This window comes from Trachypithecus francoisi, unplaced genomic scaffold, assembly GCF_009764315.1.
Source record: "Trachypithecus francoisi isolate TF-2019V2 unplaced genomic scaffold, Tfra_2.0 Lachesis_group15, whole genome shotgun sequence".
In the NCBI taxonomy this organism is placed as follows: Eukaryota; Metazoa; Chordata; class Mammalia; order Primates; family Cercopithecidae; genus Trachypithecus; species Trachypithecus francoisi.
The window spans coordinates 10,581,122-10,609,101 of NW_022681460.1; the positions used below are offsets into that span (position 1 = coordinate 10,581,122).

The 27,980-nt window shown below is 43.9% G+C and overlaps 1 protein-coding gene, 1 long non-coding RNA gene, 1 other non-coding gene and 1 pseudogene across 6 annotated transcripts in view; 3 read left to right on the top strand and 1 right to left on the bottom strand.

The window, feature by feature from the left end:
* The window catches only part of WTAP (WT1 associated protein), a 29,830-nt gene extending 23,681 nt beyond the window's left edge, over positions 1-6,149 (bottom strand). For 2 of the 4 annotated variants that reach the window (XM_033234296.1, XM_033234298.1), the window contains exon 1: positions 5,458-5,702. The gene's annotated coding sequence lies outside the window, so the exon portion shown is untranslated. Of the gene's footprint in view, positions 1-5,457; positions 5,703-5,813 lie in introns of those variants that run through there. The other 2 variants (XM_033234297.1, XM_033234299.1) reach the window with 2 other exon arrangements.
* Positions 6,150-6,160: 11 nt separating this feature from the next.
* On the top strand, positions 6,161-26,945 carry LOC117096932. Its single transcript, XR_004442722.1, has 2 exons — positions 6,161-6,295; positions 26,665-26,945. It is a non-coding gene; the product is annotated as an uncharacterized LOC117096932 (long non-coding RNA).
* Positions 12,890-13,013, top strand: LOC117098178. Its single transcript, XR_004443231.1, has one exon. It is a non-coding gene; the product is annotated as a U4atac minor spliceosomal RNA (small nuclear RNA).
* Positions 17,803-21,442, top strand: LOC117096931 (annotated as a pseudogene).
* Positions 26,946-27,980: the final 1,035 nt, after the last annotated feature.

A 27,980-nucleotide genomic window follows, 5' to 3' on the forward strand; every position in this document is an offset into this window, starting at 1 on the left:
TTTTCTAGAGTGAAATATTAATTTTATACACACACACACGCGCATACATACACACCCACCCACCCCGGAGTCTTTGTTGCCCAGGCTGGAGTGCAAATGGTGCGATCTCGGCTCACTGCAACCTCCGCAGTCTGGGTTCAAGCGATTCTCCTGCCTCAGCCTCCTGAGTAGCTGAGATTACAGGGGCCCACCACCACTTTCAGCTAATTTTTGTATTTTTAGTTTCACCATGTTGACCAGGCTGGTGTCGAACTCCTGACCTCAGGTGATCCGCCTGCCTTGGCCTCCCGAAGTGTTGGGATTACATGTGTAAGCCACCACACCTGGCCAATATTTTTAATTTAAAAAATCTTAAAAGACAATTTTAGCTATTTTAGCTGTACATATTTAACCAGTACATCAGTATCTGTACCTATGTATATGCAAACACAAAATTTTGAGAACCAACCAGGAACTTCATGTAACAGGTACTGTGGTAAGAGAGTGAGTTTGAAAACAGCTGTATTTATCACTAAGGCTAGGTGGTATACCTTTTATCTAGTTACTTGGCATTCTACCTACTCAGTATGTACAATTTTAGTTGTAATACTGAAGTATCATTGATGCTATTCAATATAAATTCCAGTTTATGAAAGGTATCATAGTTGGCCCTTGAACAACCCAAGTTTTAGCTGCATGGGTCCACTTATATGTGGATTTTTTTCAATCAAACTCAGATAAAAAATACAGTACTCGGATCAAAAATACAGCATTCATGGGATGCGAAACCTGAGTATGCAAAGGGCAGACTTTTCATACACCAGAGCTCAAATTCCTATGCCAGGATTTTGGCAAGGATTGTCTGTGTATGTTTCTACAACCTGATACTTCCCGGATCCCACTACCTTCCTGGCTCTCAGCATCATAAAGTTACTTGCTCACTCTCTTCTTAAAGTTTACTTGCTTCTTCATAAAGTTGACTTGCTTAACCTCTTCTTAAAGACAGGTATCCATATTCTTTTTTTTTTTTTTTTTTTGAGACGGAGTCTTGCTCTTTCGCCCGGGCTGGAGTGCAGTGGCCGGATCTCAGCTCACTGCAAGCTCCGCCTCCCGGGTTTTACGCCATTCTCCTGCCTCAGCCTCCCAAGTAGCTGGGACTACAGGCGCCCGCCACCTCGCCCGGCTAGGTTTTTGTATTTTTAGTAGAGACGGGGTTTCACCCTGTTAGCCAGGATGGTCTCGATCTCCTGACCTCGTGATCCGCCCGTCTCGGCCTCCCAAAGTGCTGGGATTACAGGCTTGAGCCACCGCGCCCGGCCAGGTATCCATATTCTTATTCCATCAAAATAAAATTAACTGCAAGCTTAGTTAGCAACGAGATGATAATCTGTTTTTAAAGGGCATTAAAAGGACTGAGAAACACATGAAGACAGTTCTGATAACCTTGGTATTCTAAAACAGGCTATCAACTTTGCAAATACAAAAGTAGCAAAATCTCTGCACTTCAGTTTCCCCACCTCAAAGAGAATTACTGCAACCAGGGTCCAAATACTGTGCTATTTCTGAAGACAGATACTAATCTTTAGCATGGTAACTGGAACAAAATGGGCCTTTAATTATTAGTTTCCTTCTCCCCATCAAAAACACAGACTCAGTGTTTCTTGAAACACCTGAAGAGATAATTCACAGGTTGTGGATAATAGTCATACTGTCCTCCTGACTATTTCTAACACTTACTGCGGAATTCTTGGCATCTCCAATATTTAGAATTCTACACAGAAGTTACTTAAATTTTCTTTCTCTCTCTCTCTTTTTTGAGACAGAGTCTCACTCTGTCGCCCAGGCTGGAGTGCAGTGACTTGATCATGGGTCACTACAGCCTCTATCTCTTGGGCTCAACTGATCCTCTTGCCTCAGCCTCCTGTGTAGCTGGGATCACAGGCGTGCACCACCATGCCCAGCTAATTTTTTTTTTCTTGTTAGTAGAGATGAGGTCTTGCTATGTTGCCCAGGCTGGTCTTGAACTCCTAGGCTCAAGTGATCCTCCTCTTTGGGCCTCCAAAAGTGCTGGAATTACAGTTGTGAGCCACCATGCCCAGCCTACAGTTACTGAAAGTTTTCTTTTTTTTTTGTTTTGAGACGGAGTCTCTCTCTGTTGCCCAGGATGGAGTGCAGTGGCGTGATATTGGCTCATTGCAACGTCTGCCTCCTGGGTTCAAGTAACTCTACTGCCTCAGCCTCCTGAGGAGCTGGGACTACAGGCGTGTGCCACCATGCCCAGCTAATTTTTTTTTTTTTTTTTAAGTAGAGACAGCATTTCACTATGTTGGCCAGGCTGGTCTTGAACTCGACGTTGGCTTACATTCTTTTTAAAAAGTTTGACATCGAGTAGATTTTAATTAAATGGAGATTTTTACTGAAATTTTTTTAAAAAATAAAATTCTGTATTTGTAATGTAAGTCAGGAGTAAATACAGGTTTTGGATAAATGTGTACGCTTCTTAAGTCAATTCTCAGAGTCACTTTTAAGATCACTCTAGCTGTTTGAGGTATCCAACTTGGGAAATTCAGAGCCTCAGCATTTTGAAAGAAAATCCTTTCTCAACTTTAATCTGATGAAAAGTAAATCTTTCCTTGAAAGTCCACCATGATATGCCACAAAGTTAAATGCACCATCTGGCAAAATCAAACTAGAAAAGGTTCAAAATTTACAACTATCTAACGACATTGAACTATTTGGTCAAAATAGAACCTAACTGGCAATTTTGACTTTTACACCGCAAGAATGTACTGAGAAGTTTGGTATTCCCCAGGGCAATTTTTTTTTCTTTTTTTAGTGCAAATGACAAACACAATTATCATTTAAAGTCAATTCTAGATTCATAAAGACAATGAATATTCCAGGTTTTCAGAACAATCTATTGTCGCATCAGAAAAACAGAATGACCATAACATCATTTGGAGTCAAAGTTGAATCCTGAAGGAAAATAATAAAATATGCTCAGTTCTTAGGAGTCACACATTGAATAACAGCACTTTTCAAAGTCAAAGTTAGTTCCCATTTTCCAGGATGAAAATGACTGTGAGTCATTAGGTGATTAGCTATTAGGTGATTAAAACAACTATTAATAAATTGGGGTAAGGGTCTCAAATTTGGTGACCTCCAAAAAGGTGGCAACATGATTGACTAGTTTTAAAATTACGTAAAGGTTTCAGTTATTTACGTAGATATTTCAGAGATAATATGTCTCAGAATATCAGGACAACCACCTACTCTTGATGCCTTAACACAGAAAAACAGGTTAGAATGGAGTTCAGTCTTGACTAGTTAGGTGCCTAGCATCCCAGATCCCAGTACCTTCCTGGCTCTCAGCATCATAAAGTTAGGTAACTCAGTTCCCTATGAAAGGAGGCAAGCGCCAGCCAACACAACTTCAGTAAGAAGACACGGTACTTTGGTGAAACAAATCACAGCTGAATGTAAGAAACCAATCTTCAGACACTGTAGTAGCAAGGTACTGATGAGGAACTGAAAGGCCATCTTTTCCTTACCCTCTATCTGCCATGTGTGATTCCAAGCAAGTCTTTTAACTCTTGCAGTTTCAAGTCAGCAAAAAGATAATTTTGCCTGCCTCACAAAGTGCTGCAAATATTAATGCTTTCAGCACAATAAAAATGCTACAAATAGATTTTTCAAACAAAATATGAACATAATATGAACATAAAAGGCAACTTCAATGTGCACTTAGAAAAGATTAAATTCTACTAACTGTATCTTCAAAGGCAGAAAATATTTATATCACTATATTTTAGTTAGATAGAACACCCTGTTATACACAATGAAGTACACTATCGTGGAGATACTGAAAAGTTTTTCTGTGTTAAGCTTAGTAACTACAAGAAACAAAATATTTAGAGGCAGAAAGTTGGAGACAACTAAAAAAATTAAAAACACTATCTTCAGTCTTGTTTTGCTGAAGGACCTACTAACACACAATTCTGACGAGCAAGAAACAAATATATAATGATCTAAACTGCTAAACAATATATTCAAAAGATTCAATACTACATACAAGACCATAAGAGACCTTGAACGCTTTACTCTACTGTACAAATTGTGACAATGCTCATCTCCACACCACAGGGCTTTTACACATTTTGTTTCATCTCTACCAGCTTATTTCTGACAAACAATACACAAAAATATTTCCAGCAAACATGACTCAACGTTGAATTGGAAAAGCTACACATGAAAGAGCCATGTAAAAATAAGCTGTGCCTGGGACACACTATTATTACTTTTACCCTTTAGGAGTTAGACATTCTGGTAGCTTGGACAAATTCTGCCACTGAAAAAGTCCTAAAAATACTGAACTTTTAAACTATGTGTCTGCTTAAGATACCTTAAGACCTAAAAGCACTGTAAGAAACACACCTACCCAAACCTGTAAAATGTAACCTCGACCTTATCACAAGCCAACCTGCGAACTTGCCTAATCAGATGCTACTCGAATGAATTAAAATGTATCCACCTTGAAAAGATTTTTCGCTCATAATTTTAAATTACGGTTTTAAATGACCACAACATGTTTATCGTAGAAAACTTAATGGTCAAAATTTTAAAATCCAAAAAACGAGACCTTGTGATGGATCTATGACGTTCACTTATCTTCCGAAACAATGGAATTAACTAAAACTAGATAAAATAGACACAAATACAACTTCTAACTGTAACATACTAATCGAAGTATTTCCCTACCAAACTAAACAGTTTTTTTTTTTTTTTTTTACATAATCAGTTATGCTAGTCCTTGATAATGTTAAGCTAGTCCTTTGGGATCAACCAACCAAGTGACTTCCTTATCAAAACAAGAACTTGGCCTTTTCCACTACGTGTACACTGACTTATGAAAAAAGGTTAAAAAAATAATGTAGTAACTGTCTCACAGGGATCCAAGGTAAGACTTGGATTTCACAAAAATCTGCAAATAATTCAGTTTCTTTCCTCAGAATGCATGCATTCATCTAAAAATGGAAGTCTACAAGGGAACGTAGCCGCAGTAACATCTTACTGCGTGACATGAAATGTAGGGAACGAACGTTTCTTTTCTTCCTTGCTGAACTCGGGAGAGGCCCAAGGGAGGTGGAGAGAGCGACACCGAGGCGAGGAAAAAACGAGAGCCGCCGCTCAGCCCGGCGAGGGCATCCTCCGGCCTCCGTGAGTGGCCGGTCTCTCCGGCCGCCGGAGCACCCCTCTCACCCCGGGCCCTGGGGACGGAGGACGGAGATAAAATGGCCTCGACGCGGCGGAAGTGTTCCCCGCTGGCGGGAAGGTAGAGCGGTAACGAGACTGGTACCGCACCGGGCCCTAGTGGCCTTTCGGGCCCTGCCAGCCCCTTACCGGCCGGGGGCGGCTGCGCCCCAACCCTCAGCCCCGGAGGTCCCCCGCGGCCGCTCCCGCCAGCCGGCCCGCACCTACCTCTTCAGGCAGAAGCCGCGCCGGCACCGCCAGTCGCATAGGCCGAGGCCGCGCTGCCTGCCCTGCCGCCCGGGCCCCCCGGGACCCCGCGCAGCCGGACAGCTCTGCCGCCTGCCCCGCCGCGCTCCTAGTCCCGCCGCAACCCCAGCGCTCCCCTTTATTTGTGGGTCTCTCTGCCACAAAATGGCGCTGAGGGAGGAAACCAGGACCCGCCGCCCGGCCCCGCCCCGCCACCCGGCTCCGCTCCGCCCTGCCCCGCCCCACAGCCAGCCCAAACTCGCCGCAGGCCAGCGCCACTACCTCCCGCCTCCCGCCAGCCTCCCCGCTCCGCCATGTTCGCGTTCTGGCCCACTCACAGAAGAGTCGCCTTTCAGGCGTGGCCGCAGTCACTCGCCCTCCGCCGGGCCCTGCTAGGAGAGGAAAGGTGAAGGGAGGGAGGCCGCCAGCCTAGCCCGATCGGGGCCTCGAGGCGCAATGGAGCAGGTGCTCCCCGGTAACACGCCCCGTCCTTTCCCAGGAGCCTGGCGCGAACTCCGCGGGCACCGGAGCTCAGCTAGCGCGGTAAGGGAAGCGGCCGAAGGGAGGGGCGGGCCAGCGAGGTCGTAGGTCAGCCGCGGGGCATCACGGGAAGAGAAGGTGGACGTACTCGCCAGGGCCACCTGCGGCTGCGGGGCGGCCTCGTGCGGAGGGATCTGGGCGAAGGCGGCGCGTGATTGGCCGCTTTGTGTTCGCGACGCTCATCCGTGATGCTTCCGCGTGCCGGAGAACCAGGTGGCACCCCAGGAGAGAAGCGGTGGGCGGCGAGCCGCGGGCCTTTACTTTTAGCAGAAGCTCACCTGTAAGTTTTGAGAACTTAGAATCCGATATCCTCCCTCTCTTCAGTCGTGAGGCGCAGCCTCCTGGCCGCTGGGTTCGTTCCTCCTTGACATCTCTGGAGACGCATCGAGGAGCTATTGTTCTCTGGCGTCGGAGGTTGCGCTGTGACCGCAGCGCTGAGGGCCCCTTGCTAACTCGAACGAGGGGAAGGCGGCCCTGTGAGGTTTAGGGAACCCAATCAAAGAGGTCCTGCAGGTGGAGTAGACTCCCTGAAGCAAGACTGCCATCTGGACCGCCGAGTAAGGGCGGTGTTACCTGGAGAACGTGAAGCAGTCTCTAAACACTTACTAGAGGTGCACGTAATTCTTTTGATTGGTTTGTCCTTAGCCGACTTTCTCAAACCTGTTCATCCCCGAAGGAGTGTCTTGTAGTAAGGTGATCTATTAGGGTAAGATTAAAGTACACTCCAGATGGTCATAGTATGTTCCCGGTGAATCAGATCAGTCTGGAGAAAAGCTTTGCAACTTGTATCATAAGAGCTCTCAAAAATTGAAAACAAAAAGTCCAAAAGCCAAAGGAGAAAATGGGGAAGGACATGAACAGATGATTCTCAGAAGAAAAGCCAGTAATTTTTTATGTTCCATGTAATTCTGTGTTCCTCTTGAACATAGAAAGTCGCTCCACCTCACTTACAATGGAAATGCACATTGAAATTGCCTTTTCTGGTGGGAGTGGAAAAATGGTTCAAGTTCTGTGGAGTACAAAATTACATGTGTTTGTTCTTACACCTTGACGTTATACTTCTAACCCTAACCTTATTCTGAAGGTACAGCTCCACACATGGAAACAATAGGTACATAAGGTTATTGCAGTGCTATCTGTCATAGCGAAAGTTAGGAATAACCCAAATATCCATTAATAGAGAACTGATTGGGAATGGTGCATCCATACAGTGCAGCCATTAAAAAGATTCGTAAAATAATCATGTGTTGCTTTGGAATGAGTCTCAGGTTATCTCAAGTATTCACTTAAATACTTAAGTATATTAAGTATTCACTTTATTCAAAAGCAAAAAGAAGCATATATGCTTTTATATGTTTACTTAAATATATAAAAAATATATTTAATATGAATATTTATATATATATGCCTATTTTGGGGGAGGAATTGGAAGGATATCCTTGAAACTTAAAATAGTTACCTATGAAGAGTGGTGGGAAAGAGTGGAGGGGAGGCAAGACTTCCCTGTCTTTGAACTTTTAGTTTTACATAGCCAAAAAGTAAATAAAAAAGAAAGTAAATCCTAAGGTTGAAAGCAAATAGAAACAAATGAACTTAACTAATACAACTAGAGATACACAGAAAAAATTATTCTTTGGGGCTTTTTTTTTTTTTTTTTTTTGAGGCAGTCTCACTGTGTTGCCCAGGCTGGAGTGCAGTGGTGCAATCTCAGCTCACTGCAACCTCTGCCTCCTGGGTTCCAGCGATTCTCCCACCTCAGCCTCCTGAGTAGCTGGGATTATAGGCATGCCCCACCAGCCCCTGCTGATTTTTGTATTTTTAGTAGAGATGGGGTTTCACCATATTGGCTATGCTGGTCTCTAAACTCCTGACCTCAGGTGATCTGCCTGCCTTGGTCTCCCAAAATGCTGGGATTACAGACGTGAGCCACCACCACTGGCCCCTCCGAGCTTTTGAACACAGTACTCTAGTAGTGTATCTGTGTTGAGATAGTGTAGTCTTTCCTTATATGCAGGAGATTGGATCTAGGACCTTCTGGGAGCATATACAGAAATCTGCATACTAAAGTCCCAGACCTGAGCATAGGGAAAGTAGGTTCTTTGTATGGGTGTGTTTTGCATCCCACTGTACTTCTGCTTTGTTTTCTTCCTTCCTTGTCTTTCATTTCTTTTTCTTTTCTTTTTTTCTTTCTCTCCCTCTCTTCTTCCCGCCTTCCCTCCCTCCCTCCCTCTCTCCATCCTTCCCTTTCTTCCTTTCCTTCCCTTGCTTTTCTTTTTTTTTCTTTTTTGAGAATGGGGTCTGACTGTCGTCCAGGCTGGAGTGCAGTGGTATGATCACGGCTCACTACAGCTGTGACTTCCTGGGCTCCAGCAGTCCTCCCATCTCAGCCTCCTGAGTAGCTGGGACCACAGGCATGTGCCACCACATCTAGCTAATTTTTTCCTGTTTTTTTGTAGAGCGCTATGTTGCCTAGGCTGGTCTTGAACTCCTAGGCTCAAGTGATCCTCCCACCTAGCCTCCCAAAATGCCAGGATTATAGGTGTGAGTCACCGTCCCTGGCCCCACTGTGTTTGGGTAAAAAAAAATCCACATATAAGTGGACCCTGGCAGTTCAAACCAGTGTTGTTCAAGGGTCAACTGTGTATCCTAAGGATGAAAAAAGTGCAAAGGAGCTTTCAGCTTCACTGATTTATGATTAATGGTAACATTGTTACTGTGGTTTTGAAACTATGTACTGCATATGGTAGGATAACATAAGTATTTTAATGTTACTGTGTACAAAGACTTGCAGTGTATGAGAAAATGAGATACAAATGCAAGATCAAAGAAGTTCAGAAAAGGGCCAGGTGTCTGATGCCTTTAATCCCAGTACTTTGGTAGGCCAAGGTGGGAAGATCGTAAGAGTCCAGGAGTTTGAGACCAGCCTGGGCAACATAGCGAGACCCATCTCGATTTTTTAAAAAATTTAAAACAATTTTTAAGAAGTTCATTGATCCTGGCCAGGCGCGGTGGCTCAAGCCTGTAATCCCAGCACTTTGGGAGGCCGAGACGGGCGGATCACGAGGTCAGGAGATCGAGACCATCCTGGCTAACACGGTGAAACCCCGTCTCTACTAAAAATACAAAAAAAACTAGCCGGGCAAGGTGGCGGGCGCCTGTAGTCCCAGCTACTCGGGAGGCTGAGGCAGGAGAATGGCGTAAACCCGGGAGGCGGAGCTTGCAGTGAGCTGAGATCCGGCCACTGCACTCCAGTCCGGGCGACAAAGCGAGACTCCGCCTCAAAAAAAAAAAAAAAAAAAAAAGAAGTTCATTGATCCTCGGGGGGAAAAAAAACTAATATAAAGAGTTTTAAGAAGTTCAGAAAAGAAAAGTCTGTAATATTGAGTTTAAACTGGAGGGCTGGGTGCAGTGGCACACACCTGTAATCCCAGTGCTTTGGGAAGCCAAAGTGGCCTAGGAGTTCAAGACCAGCCTGGGCAACACAGTGAGATCTTGTCTCTACAAAATACAAAATAATAAAATAGCCAGGGGTGGTAGCCTGTGCCTATAGGCCTAGCTACTTGGGAGGCTAAGGCGAGGGGCCCAATTGAGCCCAGGAGTTTAAAGTTACAGTGAGCTGTGATATCACCATTGCACTCCAGCTTGGGCAATAGACCCTATCAAAAAGAAAAAAAAAAAGAAAGAAAAGAAAAAGGAAAAAAAGTTAAACTGCAAAAAAAAAAGTAATGTCCTAGTTCTGTGGACTGAAAGGGCCTAGAAGCACTAGGGTGACCAGTTGTTCCAGTTTGCCACACACAGGGGGGTTTTCTCTGGATGCTGGACTTTCAGGTTAAAACTGGAAGAGTCCCAAGTGAACCAGGATGTACAGGCATGGTCACCCTACAGTAACAGTGAGCACATCTAACACCCAGATCTTGGTTTCTAAATTCCATTTCCCACTAAAAAGATCCAGAGCTCCTTTGGAGAATTGGCTGATTCCAGCTCTGGGATGGGAAAAGTACAAGATGAGCCAGGTATTTCATTGCGCCTGAATGCAAAGAAAGTGCTTAGACCAATGAGGCTATGCCAGCTGTATTTAGGAGAACAAACAAAACTAATCTATAGTGAAAGACAGCAGATCAGTGGTTGACTAGGAGGGGAAGAGAGAAGGAATTGACTGGAAAGGAAAATGGGAGAACTTTTGGGGGTGATGGAAATGTTCTGTGTCATGGTTAACGGGGATGTATACATCTGTCAAAATTCATCAAATCGTGTCACTATAAAGGATACATTTTATTGCAAACCAAATGAGAAAACAAAGTCTGTTGACAACGTGCCGTATCAAGGGAGTCAGCCACCATGCCTTATGTTTTGGCAGAGGTTCAAAGGCATGCAGAGGAGTGGGAAAGCTTTACAGTGGACAAAAGGAAAGGTTTCACAGGTATGCCTGATTGGAAGCTGGTGGCATGGGGAAGCTGGAAGCTAACTGCAAGTTGGCATCCTGTGGGCTTGGTTAAAGGAGGATATTTGGTTTTCTGTGGATGGTCATAAGCTAGAAATGGGGACAAAAATTAGGGAAGCTGTCAATTTTTAATCAAGTCCTGGCCATTTTGAGCTGATTGTCATAGAAGTTATTATTTAGCTTCCTGGATTGCTACCAGAGATAGCAATCCAGAGATACCAGAGATAGAGTCTGATTTCCTACAAGTCTGGTTGATAGCAGGTTTGGCTTTCAGGCTGGGAGGACAGCACTTATGGTAGATAAGTGGTTGGTTTACTGGGCTAGTTGTTGCAGGTAATGGGTCAGAATTCTGCTTTTATGTGTTCTGGCCATTTTCCATTTGTATTTTCAGTCTCTCAAAAATAAATTTTAGAGACATGGGAGCCAGCTTGAAGGATCTCCCACAGGCCAAATTTAGGGCAGTTTTAGCGTCAAAAAGAAAATGAATACAATTGATTGCAAATACTAAATAAATAAAAATCTGCTCTCTAGTACAGAGAAGAGAGAATAAGAAGAGGGAAAAATAGTTTCCCTCATTAGTAGTATCTATTACATCAGTTCGATACTCTGAAAATTAGTTATTAAAGGGAGATAACATTTACCCTGTTTGTTTTTTGTTTCATTTGTTTTTGTTTTTAAGACAGAGTCTTGCTCTGCCATCCAGACTGGAATGCAGTGGCACGAACATGGCTCACTGTAGCCTTGACCTCCTGGGCTCAAATGATCCTCCTTCCTCCTCAGAAGCTGGGACTACAGGTGCTCACCACCATACCTGGCTAAGTGTTTTTGCTTTTTTTTTGTTTTTTTAGAGATGGGGTCTTGCTATGTTGCCCAGGCTGGTATTGAACTCCTGGGCTCAAGTGTTGCTCCCACCTCAGCCTCCCAAAGCGTTGGGAGTACAGGCATGAGCCACCGCTCCCAACCTACCCTGTTTTTTTTTTGTTGTTTTTTGTTTTTTTAAATAAAGAATGTGGTTTATCCCCAGTTGATGAGGAAAAACTCTACTATAGGATGCCAGCTAATAAGTATAGAATAAAATATAGAATTAGAAAATAACCATGATGCAAACCAATTGAGTCAGACAAGGACTATCAATGGACTTTAAAACCTTTAGATGAAAGACTGCTGGGAAATGCCATCAAAGTATCATTCTACAGGCTACTTACCTAATTGTAAAAGAAATTACAGGCTGAGTGACGCCTGTAATCCCGGCACTTTGGGAGGCCGAGGCAGGCAGATCACGAGGTCAGGAGTTCAAGACCAACCTGGCCAACGTAGTGAAACCCCTATCTCTACTAAAAATACAAAAAAAAAAGCCGCAGTGGCTCACGCCTGTAATCCCAGCACTTTGGGAGGCCAAGGCAGGCAGATCACCTGACATTGGGAGTTTGAGACCAGCCTGACCAACATGGAGAAACCCCATCTCTACTAAAAATACAAAATTAGCCAGGCGTGGTGGCGCATGCCTATACTCCCAGCTACTACTCAGGAGGCTGAGGCAGAAGAATCGCTTGAACTCGGGAGGCGGAGGTTGTGGTGAGCCAAGATCGCGCCATTGCACTCCAGCCTGGGCAACGAGAGAGCAAAACTCCACCTCAAAAATAAATAAATAAATAAATAAATAGGCTGGGCGCAGTGGCTGCCTGTAGTCCCAGCACTTTGGGAGGCCGAGGTGGGCAGATCAGAGGTCAGGAGATTGAGACCATCCTGGCTAACACGGTGAAACCCCGTCTCTACTAAAAGTACAAAAAATTAGCTAGGCGTGATGGCTGGTGCCTGTGGTCCCAGCTACTCGGAAGGCTGAGGCAGGAGAATGGCGTGAACCCGGGAAGCAGAGCTTGCAGCGAGCCAAGATTGTGACACTGCACTCCAGCCTAGGTGACAGAGGGAGACTCCGTCTCAAAAAAAAATAAAAATAAATAAATAAAAAGTAAGTTTAAATAAAAATACAAAAAAAAATTAGTTGGGTACAGTGGCATGCGCCTGTAGTTCCAGCTCCTCGGGAGGCTGAGGCAGGAGAATCACTTGAATCCGGGAGCGGAGGTTGCAGTACAGCCTGGGTGACCCAGCAAGACTCTCAAAAAAAAAAAAAAAAAGGTTAAAATACACCTGTATAGTGGAGCCATCTGGTGGTCACCATTTGAACCAACCCATCAAATTTAGTAACAGTAATAGTGGGACAACCTCCAGTTTACAGAAAATACAAGAGAAAGGGTTGTCGTGCAAACCTAATAGTACTAGCAAAGATAATTATTCTAAAAAAGAGTCATAAGACTATAAGCAATAAATATTGAGCAGCTGAGTTAGGCATACTATAGTCTCAGTTTCAATGTCTAACCAGCTTCAAGTGACCATTTCAAATGAAATGTCAGTACATGATGAAAGTTACTTACAAACATCCATTTCTTGGGTTTGTGCTACTGTTCAATGAGTGCCTAGTGAGGGCAGTACCACTAACTCCTGCACAACACTGAAATCAACTAGAGCTTTGCTTTACCTTGGTGCAATTTTTGGGAAAGTGAGAAACCACTTTCCCATACACACACACAGTTATTTACATATTACTGTATTAAAAAGTACATACAGGCTGGGCACGGTGGCTCACGCCTGTAATCCCAACACTCTAGGAGGCTGAGGTAGGCGGGTCATTTGAGGTCCAGAGTTCGTGACCAGCCTGGCCAACATGGTGAAACTGGGTCTCTACTAAATATATATACACATATATTTACATTTTTTTTAATAAAAAATGTGGTTTATCCCCAGTTGATGAGGAAAATCTCTAGTATAGGATGCCAGCTAATAAGTATAGAATAAAATATAGAATTAGAAAATAACCATGATGCAAACCAATTGACTCAGACAAGGACTGTCAATGGACTTTAAAACCTTTAGATGAAAGATTGCTGGGAAATGCCATCAAAGTATCATTCTACAGGCTACATATATATGTATACACACACACACACACACACACACACACACACACAATTAGCCAGACATGGTGACGGGCACCTGTAATCCCAGCTACTCAGGAGACTGAGACAGGAGATTTGCTTGAACCCGGGAGGCAGAGGTTGCAATGAGCCGAGATTGTGCCACTGCACTCCAGCCTGGGAGACAGAGCATCCCCTCCCCATCCGCCCCAAAAAAACAACAACAACAAGGCTGGGCATCATGTCTCACACCTGTAATCCCAGCACTTTGGGAGGCCAAGGTGGGTGGATCACTTGAGGTCAGGAGTTCGAGACCAGCCTGGCCAACATGGTGAAACCCTGTCTCTACTAAAAAAATACAAAAATTAGCCGGGTGTGGTGGTGCACGCCTGTAATCCCAACTACTCAGGAGGCCGAGGCAGGAGAATCTCTAGAACCCAGGAAACGGAGGTTTCAGTGAGCTGAGATCGCGTGACTGCACTCCAACCTGGGGGACAGAACAAGACTCTGTCTCAAAAAACAAAACAAAACATAATACTGAGTTAGATTGAGATTAAGTGAATTGGCCACTTCTTTGCAATAAGCCTAATACTTAGCCTATAACTGTTTTTTTTTATTTTTTTGAGAAAGGGTCTTGCTCTGTTGCCCAGGCCGAAGTGAGGTAGCACGATCTTGGCTCACTGCAGACTCCGCCTCCTTTGCTCAGGTGATCCTCCTGTCTCAGCCTCTCAGTAGCTTGGACCACAGGCGCAAGCCACCTTTCCCTATCTGGGCTCACTACAACCTCTGCCTCCTTGGTTCAAACAATTTTCCCACCTCAGCCTCCTGAGTAGCTGGGATTACAGGCACGTGCTACCATGCTCGGCTAGAGACATGGGTAGAGACATAGTAGAGACAGAGTTTCACCATGTTGGCCAGGCCGGTCTTGAGCTCCTGACCTCGTGATCCACCCGCCTCGGCCTCCCAAAGTGCTGGGATTGCAGGCATGGGTCACCGCGCCAGCTGACTTCCCTTATCTCTTATGTGGTGAAAACAGGAAAAGAGAGCTCTATGAGATCCCTTTTATAAAGGCACCGATCTCATTCCTGAAGGCCCTACCTTCATGACATAATCACCTTCCAAGGGCCTCACCACCTACCTCCACGTTAGGGATTAAGATTTCAACATGAATTTTGGGTGGATGCAAACATTCCATCTATTGCAGAAGTACAGAGGCAAAAAAATTTTTGCAGTAAGTCTAGCTTTTGGTATTGGCATCCAGAAATCCAGGGATCCTGGAGAGATCAGAGTTGTTGGTTAAAAACATTAATGTTAATCCACAGTGCTCTCAAGAGCTCACATCTGGTGTGACTATGACCATATCATGCTGTTTCACTAGTTAGTACCTCTGCTGGGTCCATTCTTTCTGTCTGGAATGCTCTTTCTACTCTTCTATGCCAGGTTATCTCCTATTCACCATTAAGCAATTAGCCTAAGAAACATTATTTATTTACCTTAGTTTGTGTCAAGCATAGAGATTTGTGGTTTTACAGATAGGGAAGGCAAACCAAACTCCCTAGTCTTCTTTTTCTAGTCTAGCAGATTTTACACTGACTTACAAGATGTTACTGTGAGCAGCAATGCAGCATATCAACCCAATATATCTTTCAGATTTAGTGAACATTTAGATTTTTTAAATTATAATTAAAGCTAATAATGTTTAGTCTTCATTTTCTCTGCCAACGACAAAGACTTCTGATATTCAAAAGTTTTTTTTAAAAAAAATTAAGTAGATTGTTATAATTTTTACTAGGCTATTATTAAAATATTATTTCAGAAATTCATATGTTGATGAGATATCTGCGTTCTCGTGTATGTTGCGGCACCATTCACAGTAGTCAAGATAAAGACTCAACCTAAGTGTCCGTCAACAGATGAATGGATAAGGAAAATGTGGTATATATGGCCAGGCATGGTGGCTCATTTCTGTCATCCCAGCACTTTAGGAGGCTGAAGTAGGAGAATTGCTCAAGGAGGGTTTGAGACCAGCCTGGGCAACAAAGTAAGACCCCATCTCTACAAAAAAAAAAAAAATTAGCCAGGCATGGTGGTGTGTGCCTATAGTCCCAGCTACTTGGGACGCTGAGGTGAGATTTCATGAGCCCAGGAGTTCAAGGCTGTAGTGAGCTATGAATGCACCTCTGCATTCCAGCCTGGGTGACAGAGGGGAGAGACCCTATCCCAGAAAGAAAGAGAAAAGGAGAGAAAAAGAAAAAGAAAATGTGTGTGTATATATACACGTACATATCCATGTATATATGTAAGAATACTGTTTAGCCACAGGAAGACATTATATTAAGTGAAATAAGCCAAACACAGAAAGAGAAATACTGCATGTTCTCACGGATACGTGAAAGCTAAAAAAGTTGATCTCATAGAAGTAGAGAGTAGAATAGTGGTTACTAGAGGCTGGAAAGAGTAGGGGTAGGGAGGGGACAGCCAGAGGTTATTAACAGATACAAGAGTACAGCTAGATGGGAGGAATAAGTGCTAGTGTTCTATAACACTATAGGGTAACTATAATAACCAGCAATTTATTGTATATTTTCAAAAGAAGAGCAGATTTTGAATATTTTCAAACAAAGAAATAATTGGTATTTGAAGTGATAGATGTGCCAGTTACCCTTTGATCACTACACATTGTATACATGTATGGAAACATCACAGTATACTCCAGAATATGTACAGTTATTATGTGTCCATTAAAAATAACATGACTATAAATTATTTTATAAATAATTTTATACTCTGTCTCTAATTCTAAAATAATAATAGTAAAAAAATAAATATAGAATTAGGCTTTAAACATTCTGAACTCCTTGGTGGGAATGAGGAGCATCCGTTAGTCAACAGAGGTAACAGAGTTATGGGTAACTCAGAGTCAATTATTCTTGGAAACAGGCTTGTCCAGCTACTGGAAAAAAATCCCTTCATTAGGAAAAATAAAGGCACACTTTGCATGTAATTTCCCTGTCCTGATCCCTGTAATTCTTTCCTGGTTGCCCATTCGGTACAAATAACAGCAGCTTTCTAAAAAGGATTTAGCATGCCAGAATGACTAGGCGTTGCTGTACTCCTTCCAACATCCCAGTACACACTACTAGGAGCCATGTTCCTCCTCTTGCACAATCTAGGAACTTCTAAATTGTGTTTGAGTCATAGTGTCTTCAGGCCAGGAGATGAATTATGGCTGTTGTTAGCCAGTGTTTCTCAACAAGTGTGCTGTTGTTTTTGGACAAGACAATTTGTGTGTGTGTGAAAAGTATTTTGTGGACATAGCATCCCTAGACCAACCCACTAGATACCAATAGCACCTCTCTGTTTATGTGACAACTGAAAGTGTCCCTTTCTGTATTTTCAATACTGCCGCCTCCCGTCATACCCTTGATGAGAACCCCTAGTCTAAGGTAAGCATGGCTATCATGGTCTTTACCAAATAGTGATGGTGCTCAGTCTTGCAGGCAGAGTTGGCCAGTTGAGCAGTTCTGACTGGGATCAGAGGAAATCTCTCGGGGTTGCTGACAAAAATTTTCCTTCCTGAAAAGAGAGAGGCACACGAGGTGAAATGTTTTCCCCCTCCCTCCCCCTTCCTTGTCTCTTACTAGGCTGTGAGAGGCTGTGATGCTTGCACCTATAGAAACCATTTTATGACGATGAGGCAACAAGTTGGAAAATGAAAGCAGGCTGCTGGGAATTCAGAGTCAAGAATGGAAAGTCCCTAGATCCTGGATGACCCTGTTAATCTTCCAAACTCACCAAGGGACTGCCAGTTCTTGGGCTTTTTGTTAGGTAAAACAGAATGTCCTTATATTTAAAACCCTGTTCATCAGGATTCCTGTTACCCATAGCCAAACACATTCTAACTTAGTTAGAGAGGAAGGGCATTTATATGATAAACAAGTGAAATAAAATGGAGAGGTGCCAGCAAAACTAGGTTTTTCTGTGACACTTTGCTTTATTGTTGTTTTTACATTATGATATACATAGCCCTTGTTTTATAATTTAATAAAGCAAAAATTTAGAAGTCATTATTCATTTCCAGAAAACCAAACTTTTATAAGACAAAAAGCTAGCTACAATAAAAATATAAGGGTCTTGAAGCATTTTATTTTCAGAACTTTTTTTTTTTTTCTTGAGATAGGGTCTAACTCTGTTACCCAGACTGGAGTCCGGTCGTGTGATCTTGGTTCACTGCAGCCTTCACCTTCTGGGCTTAAGCGACACTCCCACCTCAGCCCCCCAAGTAGCTGGGACTACAGGTGTGAACTACCACACCCAGCTCATTTTTGCATTTTTTGTGGAGACAGGAGTCTCACTATGTTGCCCAGGCTGGTCTCAAACTCCTGGGCTTACCTCCCAAAGTGTTAAGATTACAGGCGTGAGCCACCATGTCTGGCCTATTTTCAGAACTTTTCAAAATGCTATTCTGTTTGCCTCTGATGCTAGCTAATTATGTTTAACCTTATGGATGCAACAGTAAGATCCTGTTTGGTCGAACACTCAGTCAAATCTCTTCAGTTTTTAAAAGGACAGTTTTTTGTTCCCCACAAATTAAAGACCCACTAGAACAGGAGACAGTCCATTCAAAAACTACGTGCCTGTTGACAAACTGCAAATCCGTACTTCTGCCAGAGGAATTCTGCCTTAAGCAATGGTTCTACTGTGGACCATATTGACTGCCTGTTAGACTTGTTTTTGTTGCTCTTCCCTGTCTTTGTTAACCTCTAAATAGTTTTCTCCCAGTGCTACTGACAATCCAAGTCTTCAGCTTTTCTTGTCGACTAACAGTGGCCCCCTAGTTGGTCCTCTGCCACCCATCTTTGCTTCCCATCAAAACTGTCTCCGACACAACAAGCCTTTTCTAAGCACAATTCTGGGAGATTTCCACTCCTGGGAAAATGGAGTAGACATACTTTACCATGTTCCTCTCACCAAGTACGGCTAAAAATCCTGAGTATTATATGTAAAACAAGCAGAAGAAGACTAAAAGGCAAACTGGCTGTGGACTTCAGGATCCAAGGACTGACACAGGAGTGACTCCCTGTGTTTTGTTTTTGCTTCATGTATCCCAGAAGCCAGCAATCTGTAAACGTCAACAAGCACAGACCAAAAACAGCCCCCAGCAAAAGCCTCTTCTGTATAACTAAAGGTCCAGGAAAGGAGGCAGTCTACCAAGACAGAAAACCTTTAGACAGTTACTGCTCTACTCCAGCCAGACAACAGAGAAGAAGCTGTAGCCTACTCTCATCCACTCAAGCAAAGGCTCCTGATGAAAATGCCAGTGGGCTGTGATGTGATTAATTAGGCAGGACACCAGGGTAGGCTTATCATAATCTGGGCACCCAGAATTGCAGTCATCTGGCACACCTTTTCAGCAAAGTGAAAAACAGGAATTGCTTTATAGTACTGTGGGAAAGAGCACCGCCTGGCGATGAGACAAGAGCAAAACATCTAGAGGCTGTGCTGCTGAGCCTGGGAGTGAAGTAGGGAATGTACAATCAGGAGAAGGGACTGATGGAATGTGCTGGTCTGTTCCCGATGGAAGCTAGGCTCATTTTCTCTAAGAGGGAAGAATCAGTATGTAATGTGTCAACCAGTGCGGGACTCAGGGAAGTCCAAGGTCATTGGGTTTCTGGAGGGGAAAAAGAATAGAGGAAAAGGTATAGGCAGAGAAAGAGATGGGGAATGATGTTTCTTTGGTCCTCACAACCCAGCATCTAGGGAAGTGAGGGCCTGCATTAGTCTCGTGTGACAGATGGGACAGCAGAGGCACAGAGAAGTTAGATGGTGGCACAGACAAGAGGTAAATGTGATCACTTGCTTATGTGAGCATAAGTAGTTCTGTTTGTCATCTCACTATAGCCCATTTGAAGGCAGAAGGAAGAAAATTGCCCACTACACCAAAATTGCATTCAGCCAGACTTGCCACCAAGAGGTGAACAGTCGCCACGATGCTGAGCACAGAAGGCAGGGAGGGGTTCGTGGTGGAGGTCAGGGGCCTACCTTGGTCCTGCTCAGCCGATGAAGTGATGCACTTCCCTGATTGCAAAATACAAAATGGCACATCAATATTTGTTTCATCTACATCAGAGAAGGCAGACCAAGTGGTGAGGCATTTGTTGAACTTGAATCTGCAGATGAAGCGAAATTGGCTTTGAAGACAGAGAAACTATGGGACACAGATACACTGAAGTATTCAAGTCTAACAGTGTTGAAATGGATTGGGTATTGAAGCACACAGGTCTGAATAGCCCTGATACTGCCAGTCATGGCTTCGTCTGGCTTAGGGGACTTCCGTTTGGCTGTAGCAAGGAAGAGATTGTTCATTTCTTTTCAGGGTTGGAAATTGTGCCAAATGGATTAACACTGCGAGTGGACTCTCATGGGAAGCCTTTTTGCAGTTTGCTTCGCAGGAGATAGCTGAGAGGGCCTTGAAAAAACACAGGCAAAGAACAGGGCACAGGTACATTGAAATCTTCTAGAATAGCCAAGAAGTTCAAACCTACCATGATCCCCCTCACAAGCTCATGGCTGTGCAGTGGCCAGGTCCCAATGATAGGCCAGGGGCTGGCCGAGGATATAATAGCATTGGCAGAGGAGCTGGGTTTGAAAGGATGAGGCAGGGTCCCTATGGTGGAGGGTATAGAGGCTATGACGACTATCGTGGCTGTAATGATGGATGTGGCTGTAGGTCTGATATATTTGGAAAAGACTGCATTTACTGTTTTTCAGGAATGTCTGATCGTAGATATGGAGATGGTGGGTCCAGTTTCCAGAGCACCACAGGGCACTGTGTACACACTAGGGGGTTACCTTACAGAGCCACTGAGAATGATATAATTTCTGTTCACCTTTTAACCCCATGAGAGTACATATTGAAATTGGACTCAATGACAGAGTTTACTGGTAGTGCAGATGTTGAGTTTGCTGCTCACGAAAATGCTGTCGCAGCTATGGCAAAAGACAAAGCTAATAGGCAGCACAGATATGTGGAGATCTTTTTAAATGCTACAGGAACAAGTGGGGTGGTTTATGATCACAGCTATGTAGAACTTTTTTTTTTTTTTTTTTGAGATGGAGTCTTGCTCTGTCATCCAGGCTGGAGTGCAGTGGCACCATCTTGGCTCACTGCAAGCTCTGCCTCCCAGATTCACGCCATTCTCCTGCCTCAGCCTCCCGAGTAGCTGGGACTACAGGTGCCTGCCACCACGCCTGGCTACTTTTTTGTATTTTTAGTAGAGACAGAGTTTCACTGTGTTAGCCAGGATGGTCTTGATCTCCTGACCTCGTGATCCGCCCGCCTCAGCCTCCCAAAGTGCTGGGATTACAGGTGTGAGCCACCCCACCCAGCCTGTAGAACTTTTTTTGAATTCTACAGCGGGGGCAAGTGGTGGTGCTTATTGTAGCCAAATGATGGGAGGGAAGGGCTTATCCAACCAGTCTAGTTATACAGCTAAGTGGTGGTTATGCAGGTGGTTATGGTGGTCAGAGCAGTATGAGGGGTGGTTATGGTGATCAGAGCAGTATGAGTGGTGGTTATTGTGGTCAGAGCAGTGTGATTCATGGTGATGGAGGTGGTCATGGTGGTCAGAGCAGCTGAGGTGATGGAGGTGGTTATGGTGATCAGAGCAATGTAAGTGGTGGTTATAGAGGTGGTTATGGTGGTCAGAGCAGTGTGAGTGTTGGTTATGGTGGTCAGAGCAACATGAGTGGATATGACCACGTTCTGGAGGAAAACCCCAGTGACTGTCAGTCAAACCTTGCTCAGATAGAGAAGGAGCACTAAAGAGCTACTCCAGATATAAAAGATGTGCATTTATGGGAGTTGAATAGAATGGGAGGGATATCTAGTATATCCAATATGATGGATAAATGGGAAATATCATTTATTCTGATCACTCTTAGCTTCTCTTTCTTTGTCTTTTTTCTTTCTCTTTTTTTTTTTTTTTTTTTTTTTGAGATGGAGCCTCTCTGTGTGGCCAGGCTGGAATGCAGTGGCACGGTCTTGGCTCACTGCAGCCTCTGCCTCCCAGGTTCAAGCGATTCTCCTGCCTCAGCTTCCCGAGTAGCTGGGAATACAGGCACACGCCACCACGCCCAGCCAAGTTTTGTATTTTTAGTAGAGATGGGGTTTCACCATGGTGGCCAGGATGATATCTATCTCTTGACCTTGTGATCCGCCCACCTCGGCCTCCCAAAGTGGTGGGATTACAGGCGTGAGCCACTGCCCCCGGCCTCTCCTTTTAAAGAAAACAAGCAAAAGTTTACCGGTTTTGCATTACAGGCTTGTGACACTACATGCTTACTGTAAAAGTGGAAGATTATTTTAAAACTTTGAGCTCAGTAGTTTTGAACACTGAACACTGAAACATTCATCTATGACATAACAATAAGTTCAGTATTGACCATAACTATTGAAACAATTTTCAGCTTTCCTCAAGTTAGTTATGTTGTAGGAGTGTACCTAAGCAGTAGGCATATTTAGGTTGATGCAGTTTCACTTATATTAAATGTTGCTCTTATACCACAAATCATTGAAAATTTTGGAGACACGTTGAGAAACATGCTTTTCTGTAAAACTCAAATATAGGGGCTGTGTATATGATTCAAAATGAAAACATTCGGCATGTTTGTTAATTTTAGCTTTTTGGTTTAATATCCTCTAAGGCATGTGAGTGTACACTTGAGTGTATACTTTTACTTTTTTTTTTAAGATATGGGACAATTTTAAGATGTAATACTAATACTTTAGGAGTTTTTAATGTCATTTGTATGGAATTCTGAGGCTTTCGTTTAAATCTTTCCTTGTGATTTCCATTTAGAAGTAATGTACTAAGTGAAACTTGTTAAATCTTCCTTTTTAGAAAAAAAAAAGGTAAAGCCTCAACTTTCATGAAGTAAGCTGCTTTCAAGTCCACTCCTTGAAACACACACAACAGAATTTCCATATGTACATACAAAAACAGAAGCCCTTTGCTCTTGTTGCCCAGGCTGGAGTGCAGTGGTGCAATCTCGGCCCACTGTAACCTCCACCTTCCAGGTTCAAGCTATTCTTCTGCCTCAGCCTCCCAAGTAGCTGGGATTACAGGCATGTACCACCACGCCTGGCTATTTTGTATTTTTTGTAGAGACAGGGTTTCTCCATGTTGGTCAGGCTGGTCCTGAACTCGCATCCTCAGGTGATCCACCCGCCTCGGCCTCCCAAAGTGCTGGGATTACAGGTGTGAGCCACTACGCCCAGCCAGAAGCCCTTTTTTTCAAAGATGAGGTCTCACTGTTTGCCAGACTGGAGTACAGTGGTGCAATCAGAGCTCACTGCAGCCTTGAACCCCAGGGCTTAAGCAATCCTACCTTAGGTTCCTGAGTAGCTGGGACTATAGGCAAATACCACAACACCTGGAATTTTTTTTTTTTTTTTTGAGATAGGATCTCGCTCTGTTGCCCGGACTGGAGTGCAGTGATACCATCACAACACACTGCAGCCTCTTATCTCCTGGGCTCAAGTGATCCTCCCACCTCAACCTCAGTAACTGGGACTACAGGCACACACCACGAGACCTGGCTATTTTCTTTTTTGGAGGGATGGGGTCTCCCTGTATTGCTGCTGGCTGATTTAAAAAAAAATTTTTTTATAAACAATAAAATATGGGTTTTGTTTTTTGTTTTTTGTTTTTTTACAGGTGTGGCGGGGTGGCTCACACTTGTAATCCCAGCACTTTGGGAGGCTGAGGAGGTAGGCAGATCATCTGAGGTTGGGAGGTTGAGACCAGCCTGGCCAACATGGTGAAACCCCATCTACTTAAAACACAGAAATTAGCCAGCTGTGGTGGTGCACACCTGTAGTCCCAGCTCCTTGGGAGGCTGAGGCACAAGAATCGCTTGAACCCGGGAGGCAGAGGTTGCAGTGAACCGAGATTGCACCACTGCACTCCAGCCTGGGCGACAAGAATAAGACTCAGTCTCAAAAAAAATAAAAAAAATTGTTTATACAGACAGGGTCTTGCTTTGCTGCCCAGGCTGGTATTGAACTCCTGGCTTCAAGGGATCCTCCCGCCTCAGCCTCCCAAAGCACAGGGATTACAGGTGTTAGCCACTACAAATGCTTAGCAGCATAAAGGCACAACTTAACTTCAGAGAATGTAATCTAAAGTATGTGTAAGCTCATCAGACTGATATGATAAAAGTAAGGTACCTTATTTGGGACATCCTTATTTTATGCCCATAAACCTTTGAACTGAATAACAAGTCTCCCTCTCAGTAGAAAAAAACCTTAGATACAGGGCAAGGAAATTTTTGTTCTTGTTCTCTAGGAAAAAGTGAGAGAAAAAAAAAAAAACTTCATTAGCCAAATGATGCAGTAAGTCTGAGTAGTGCCACTGCCCCTGACAGAGGAATGAGCACATGGTAATGAGGGCAGATTTGGGTAAGAGGCGGCTAAAAGGAGCTGCTGTGGAGATGATCAGGGCCCCAGAGGCTTCCTTAATAAGGAAAACTGGGCTGTCTAAGGCTATGGCCAGAAGGCAGGGAAAACTTAGGCATGTTTCGGGCAAACAGATGTTTCCAGAGTTCCATTCTCCAAGCAGGGCTCAGCAGTGAGAGAGTGCAGGAGGTGGAACTGTGTGGCGCACCAGCTGGTTATATTCCATCTAGGACTGCAAGTGAAAGCCAGGACACAGACACGAATCTGGCCCCTAAAGAAGGGATTGCCAAGGGCCAGGGCATGTTCGGGGGCCTCAAACACTGAAATTAGGGAGTGAGCAAGATACACAGGATAAATGTCAGCAGATAGGTATGCCTACTCTATACAGGAATCTTACTAGAAGGCACAGAAAAGATAATATATATTTAATCAGTGTTTTAAGGATAAACCATGGCATAGCTTTGACCTAGGTAGTTTTCTAAAGTCTATGTAACTTCAGCCTTGACTTTTGGAAAGCTGGAGTCAAGTGATAATTTTAATGTCATTTGGGCTGTCCCTGACCTTGTGCTAGATGAGCGATTATGTAACAGCATAGGTTACCATCATACTCAATCAGGCTAACATCATCAGTCATATGAACATGCCATGCCATTTGTATTATTATCAATGTCTAGATAGTCAATAGATATAGGGTGAAAATATTCTTAAGTTCCGTATTCAGTGAAATTCTGTCAGTTAAAATATAAATGTGTATATATTATGCAATAACTTTAAATGAGCTAAATACATCTCATTCTGATTAATATCATTTATCTTCGTATACACATTTGTTGATTCAAAAGGACATAATGGTCTTTCTAAAGTTATCTGGCTAATAACGTACTGTTTTAATGGCCTTTATTAACTTTCCACTGCACTTAACTTTTTTATTTTTATTTTTTTAAAGAGAGCAGAGTCTCACTCCATCACCCAGGCTGGAGGGCAGTGGAATGATCATAGCTTACTGCAGCCTCTAACTCCTGGCTGAAGGGATCCTTCCATCCCAGCCTCCCGAGTAGCTAGGAATACAGGAGAGTACCACCACGTCTGACTAATTTTTATTTCTTGTAGAAATGGAGTCTTGCTATGTTGCCCAGGCTAGTTTTGAACTCCTGGCCTCAGGCGGTCCTCCCACCTCAGCCACCAAAAGCACTTGAAATACAGGCATGAGCCATCATGCCCAGCCTATTTAGGGTTTTTTTTTTTTTTTTTGAGACCAAGTCTTGTTCTGTTGCTCAGTCTGGAGTGCAGTAGTGTGATCTTGGCTCACTGCAACCTCTGCCTCCCAGCCTCAAGCAATTCTTCTGCCTCAGCCTCCCGAGTAGCTGGGACTACAGGCGTGCACCACCACTCCTGGCTAATTGTTTTGTATTTTTTGTTTTTTTTTTTTGTTTTGTTTTTTGTTTTTTTGTTGAGATGGAATGTAACTCTTGTTGCCCAGGCTGGAGTGCAGTGGTGCAATCTTGGCTCACCGCAACCTCCGCCTCCCGGGTTCAAGCAATTCTCCTGCCTCAGCCTCCCGAGTAGCTGGGGTTACAGGCACCTGCCACCATGCCCGGCTAATTTTTATATTTTTAGTAGAGATGGGGTTTCACCTCAGGTGATCCGCCCGCCTCAGCCTCCCACATTGCTAGGATTACAAGCATGAGCCACCACACCCAGACATTTTTTTGTATTTTTAATAGAGATGGGGTTTCACCATGTTGGCTAGGCTGGTCTTGAATTCCATACCTCAAGTGATCCACCCGCCTTAGCCTTCCAAAGTGCTGGGATCACAGCCATGAGCCACCAAGCCTGGCCCTATTTGGGTTTTTTAAAAGTTCTTAATAATTATCTTTGTACATAAAACCTAATTATTAAAATTAACTTTCAGCCATGATTGTATAATGGTTAATTTTTTAAAAATAGAAAAAGGCCGGGCGCGGTGGCTCAAGCCTGTAATCCCAGCACTTTGGGAGGCCGAGACGGGTGGATCACGAGGTCAGGAGATCAAGACCATCCTGGCGAACATGGTGAAACCCTGTCTCTACTAAAAAATACAAAAAAACTAGCCGGGCAAGGTGGCGGGCACCTGTAATCCCAGCCACTTGGGAGGCTGAGGCAGGAGAATGGCGTGAACCCGGGAGGCAGAGCTTGCAGTGAGCTGAGATTGAGCCACTGCACTCCAGCCTGGGCGACAGAGCGAGACTCCGTCTCAAAAAAATTAAAAAAATTAAAAAATAATAATAAAAATAGAAAAAATAAGATTTTCACAATCACTATAAATATTATGGGATTGTGCCCTTGCAATAATACATACAACACTTATACTTCATCTAATAGTTCTGCAATGACCTCTGCAGTAATCTAGCAGCTGACATGCTGAGAAATTATGTCAGGTATTTAAAATTAATTAATTTTAAACTACTATTAAATGTTTTAATAATTTATTTTGAATAAAACTTCACATTCATTCTTGAATTTCAGAAGTTCATTCTCTGATGGTAATATTTGCATTTGATCAGATATTGATCCTAACAGCTGGTCACTAGGCATTCAGCTAAAGCATGCATTTCTTGCATGTCTAAATTCTTTAGAAAGTGACTAGAATTGTGGCATAACATTTCTTGATAGTCTGTGGATATTAATTGATATCTTAACATTTACTAATTACCAGTTACAGAAACCTTAATAAACTTTTTGTGACAAAGACTTGTCAAATAGTCACCAAATCCATTTCCTCTTCTTCCTGGTCACAGAGGTAAGGCCAGAATGTGACCACGTAGCTGAGCTCCAGATAATCCAGGGGGGATATATGATGTTTCCACTCCACAACAACCTTTCTCACTCTTTTTGCCTTCTGCCAACTGGATGGAGAGGAAGCCAAGGACCTAGAGGAGGATGAAGCCATGAAGTGGAAGCCAAGGAACCTCTGCACGAGACTGTGATGAGAATGTAAACCGTGGAGAAGCAGGAATATATCTGTCAATGCAGCTAGTGTTACTCTTCTAAAGGAATTTCAAACAATGTTTGAAGACAACGCAGGAAGTCTTTAAGATCCAAAGCTGCAGCTGTGCATAGCACTTTCTTTTTTTTTTTTTTGAGACGGAGTCTCACTCTGTCACCCAGGCTGGAGTGCAGTGGCCGGATCTCAGCTCACTGCAAGCTCCGCCTCCCGGGTTCACGCCATTCTCCTGCCTCAGCCTCCCAGGTAGCTGGGACTACAGGCGCCGCCACCTCGCCCGGCTAGTTTTTTGTAGTTTTTAGTAGAGACGGGGTTTCACCGTGTTAGCCAAGATGGTCTCGATCTCCTGACCTCGCGATCCGCCCATCTTGGCCTCCCAAAGTGCTAGGATTACAGGCTTGAGCCACCGCGCCCGGCCAAGCACTTTCTAACTGTAAAGGTCACGCTTGGGCTGACTGGGGGTGGGTGATCCTCTGGCAAGAAGGGGAATTTAGGTTCTCTCCTAAAACCCCCACTGAAGGCCGGGCGCGGTGGCTCAAGCCTGTAATCCCAGCACTTTGGGAGGCCGAGACGTCTCGGGTGGATCGCGAGGTCAGGAGATCGAGACCATCCTGGCTAACACGGCGAAACCCCGTCTCTACTAAAAAATAGAAAAAAACTAGCCGGGCGAGTTGGCGGGCGCCTGTAGTCCCAGCTACTCGGGAGGCTGAGGCAGGAGAATGGCGTAAACCCGGGAGGCGGAGCTTGCAGTGAGCTGAGATCCGGCCACTGCACTCCAGCCTGGGCGACTGCGAGACTCCGTCTCAAAAAAAAAAAAAAAAAAAAAAATCCCCACTGAAATGACTCATAGAATATATAGACTGTGGGGGAAAAGTCCACATTCAAGCTGGAAATGTTGGGTACTGTTCAAATACCAAAAATATGGGAGATTTTGAGATTCTACCATAGCACTGATGTGTGACTATTACACAATGAATAACAGTGACTCATGGATGAGATCATGAAGTGATATTCCTTTATTGCCCAATAGGTCATTAAATTTGCTTCGTGGGCTTGTTTTTTCTTCGTCCCTGGAGCAAATGCTGGTCCCATGACTTGTTTTTTCTTTTT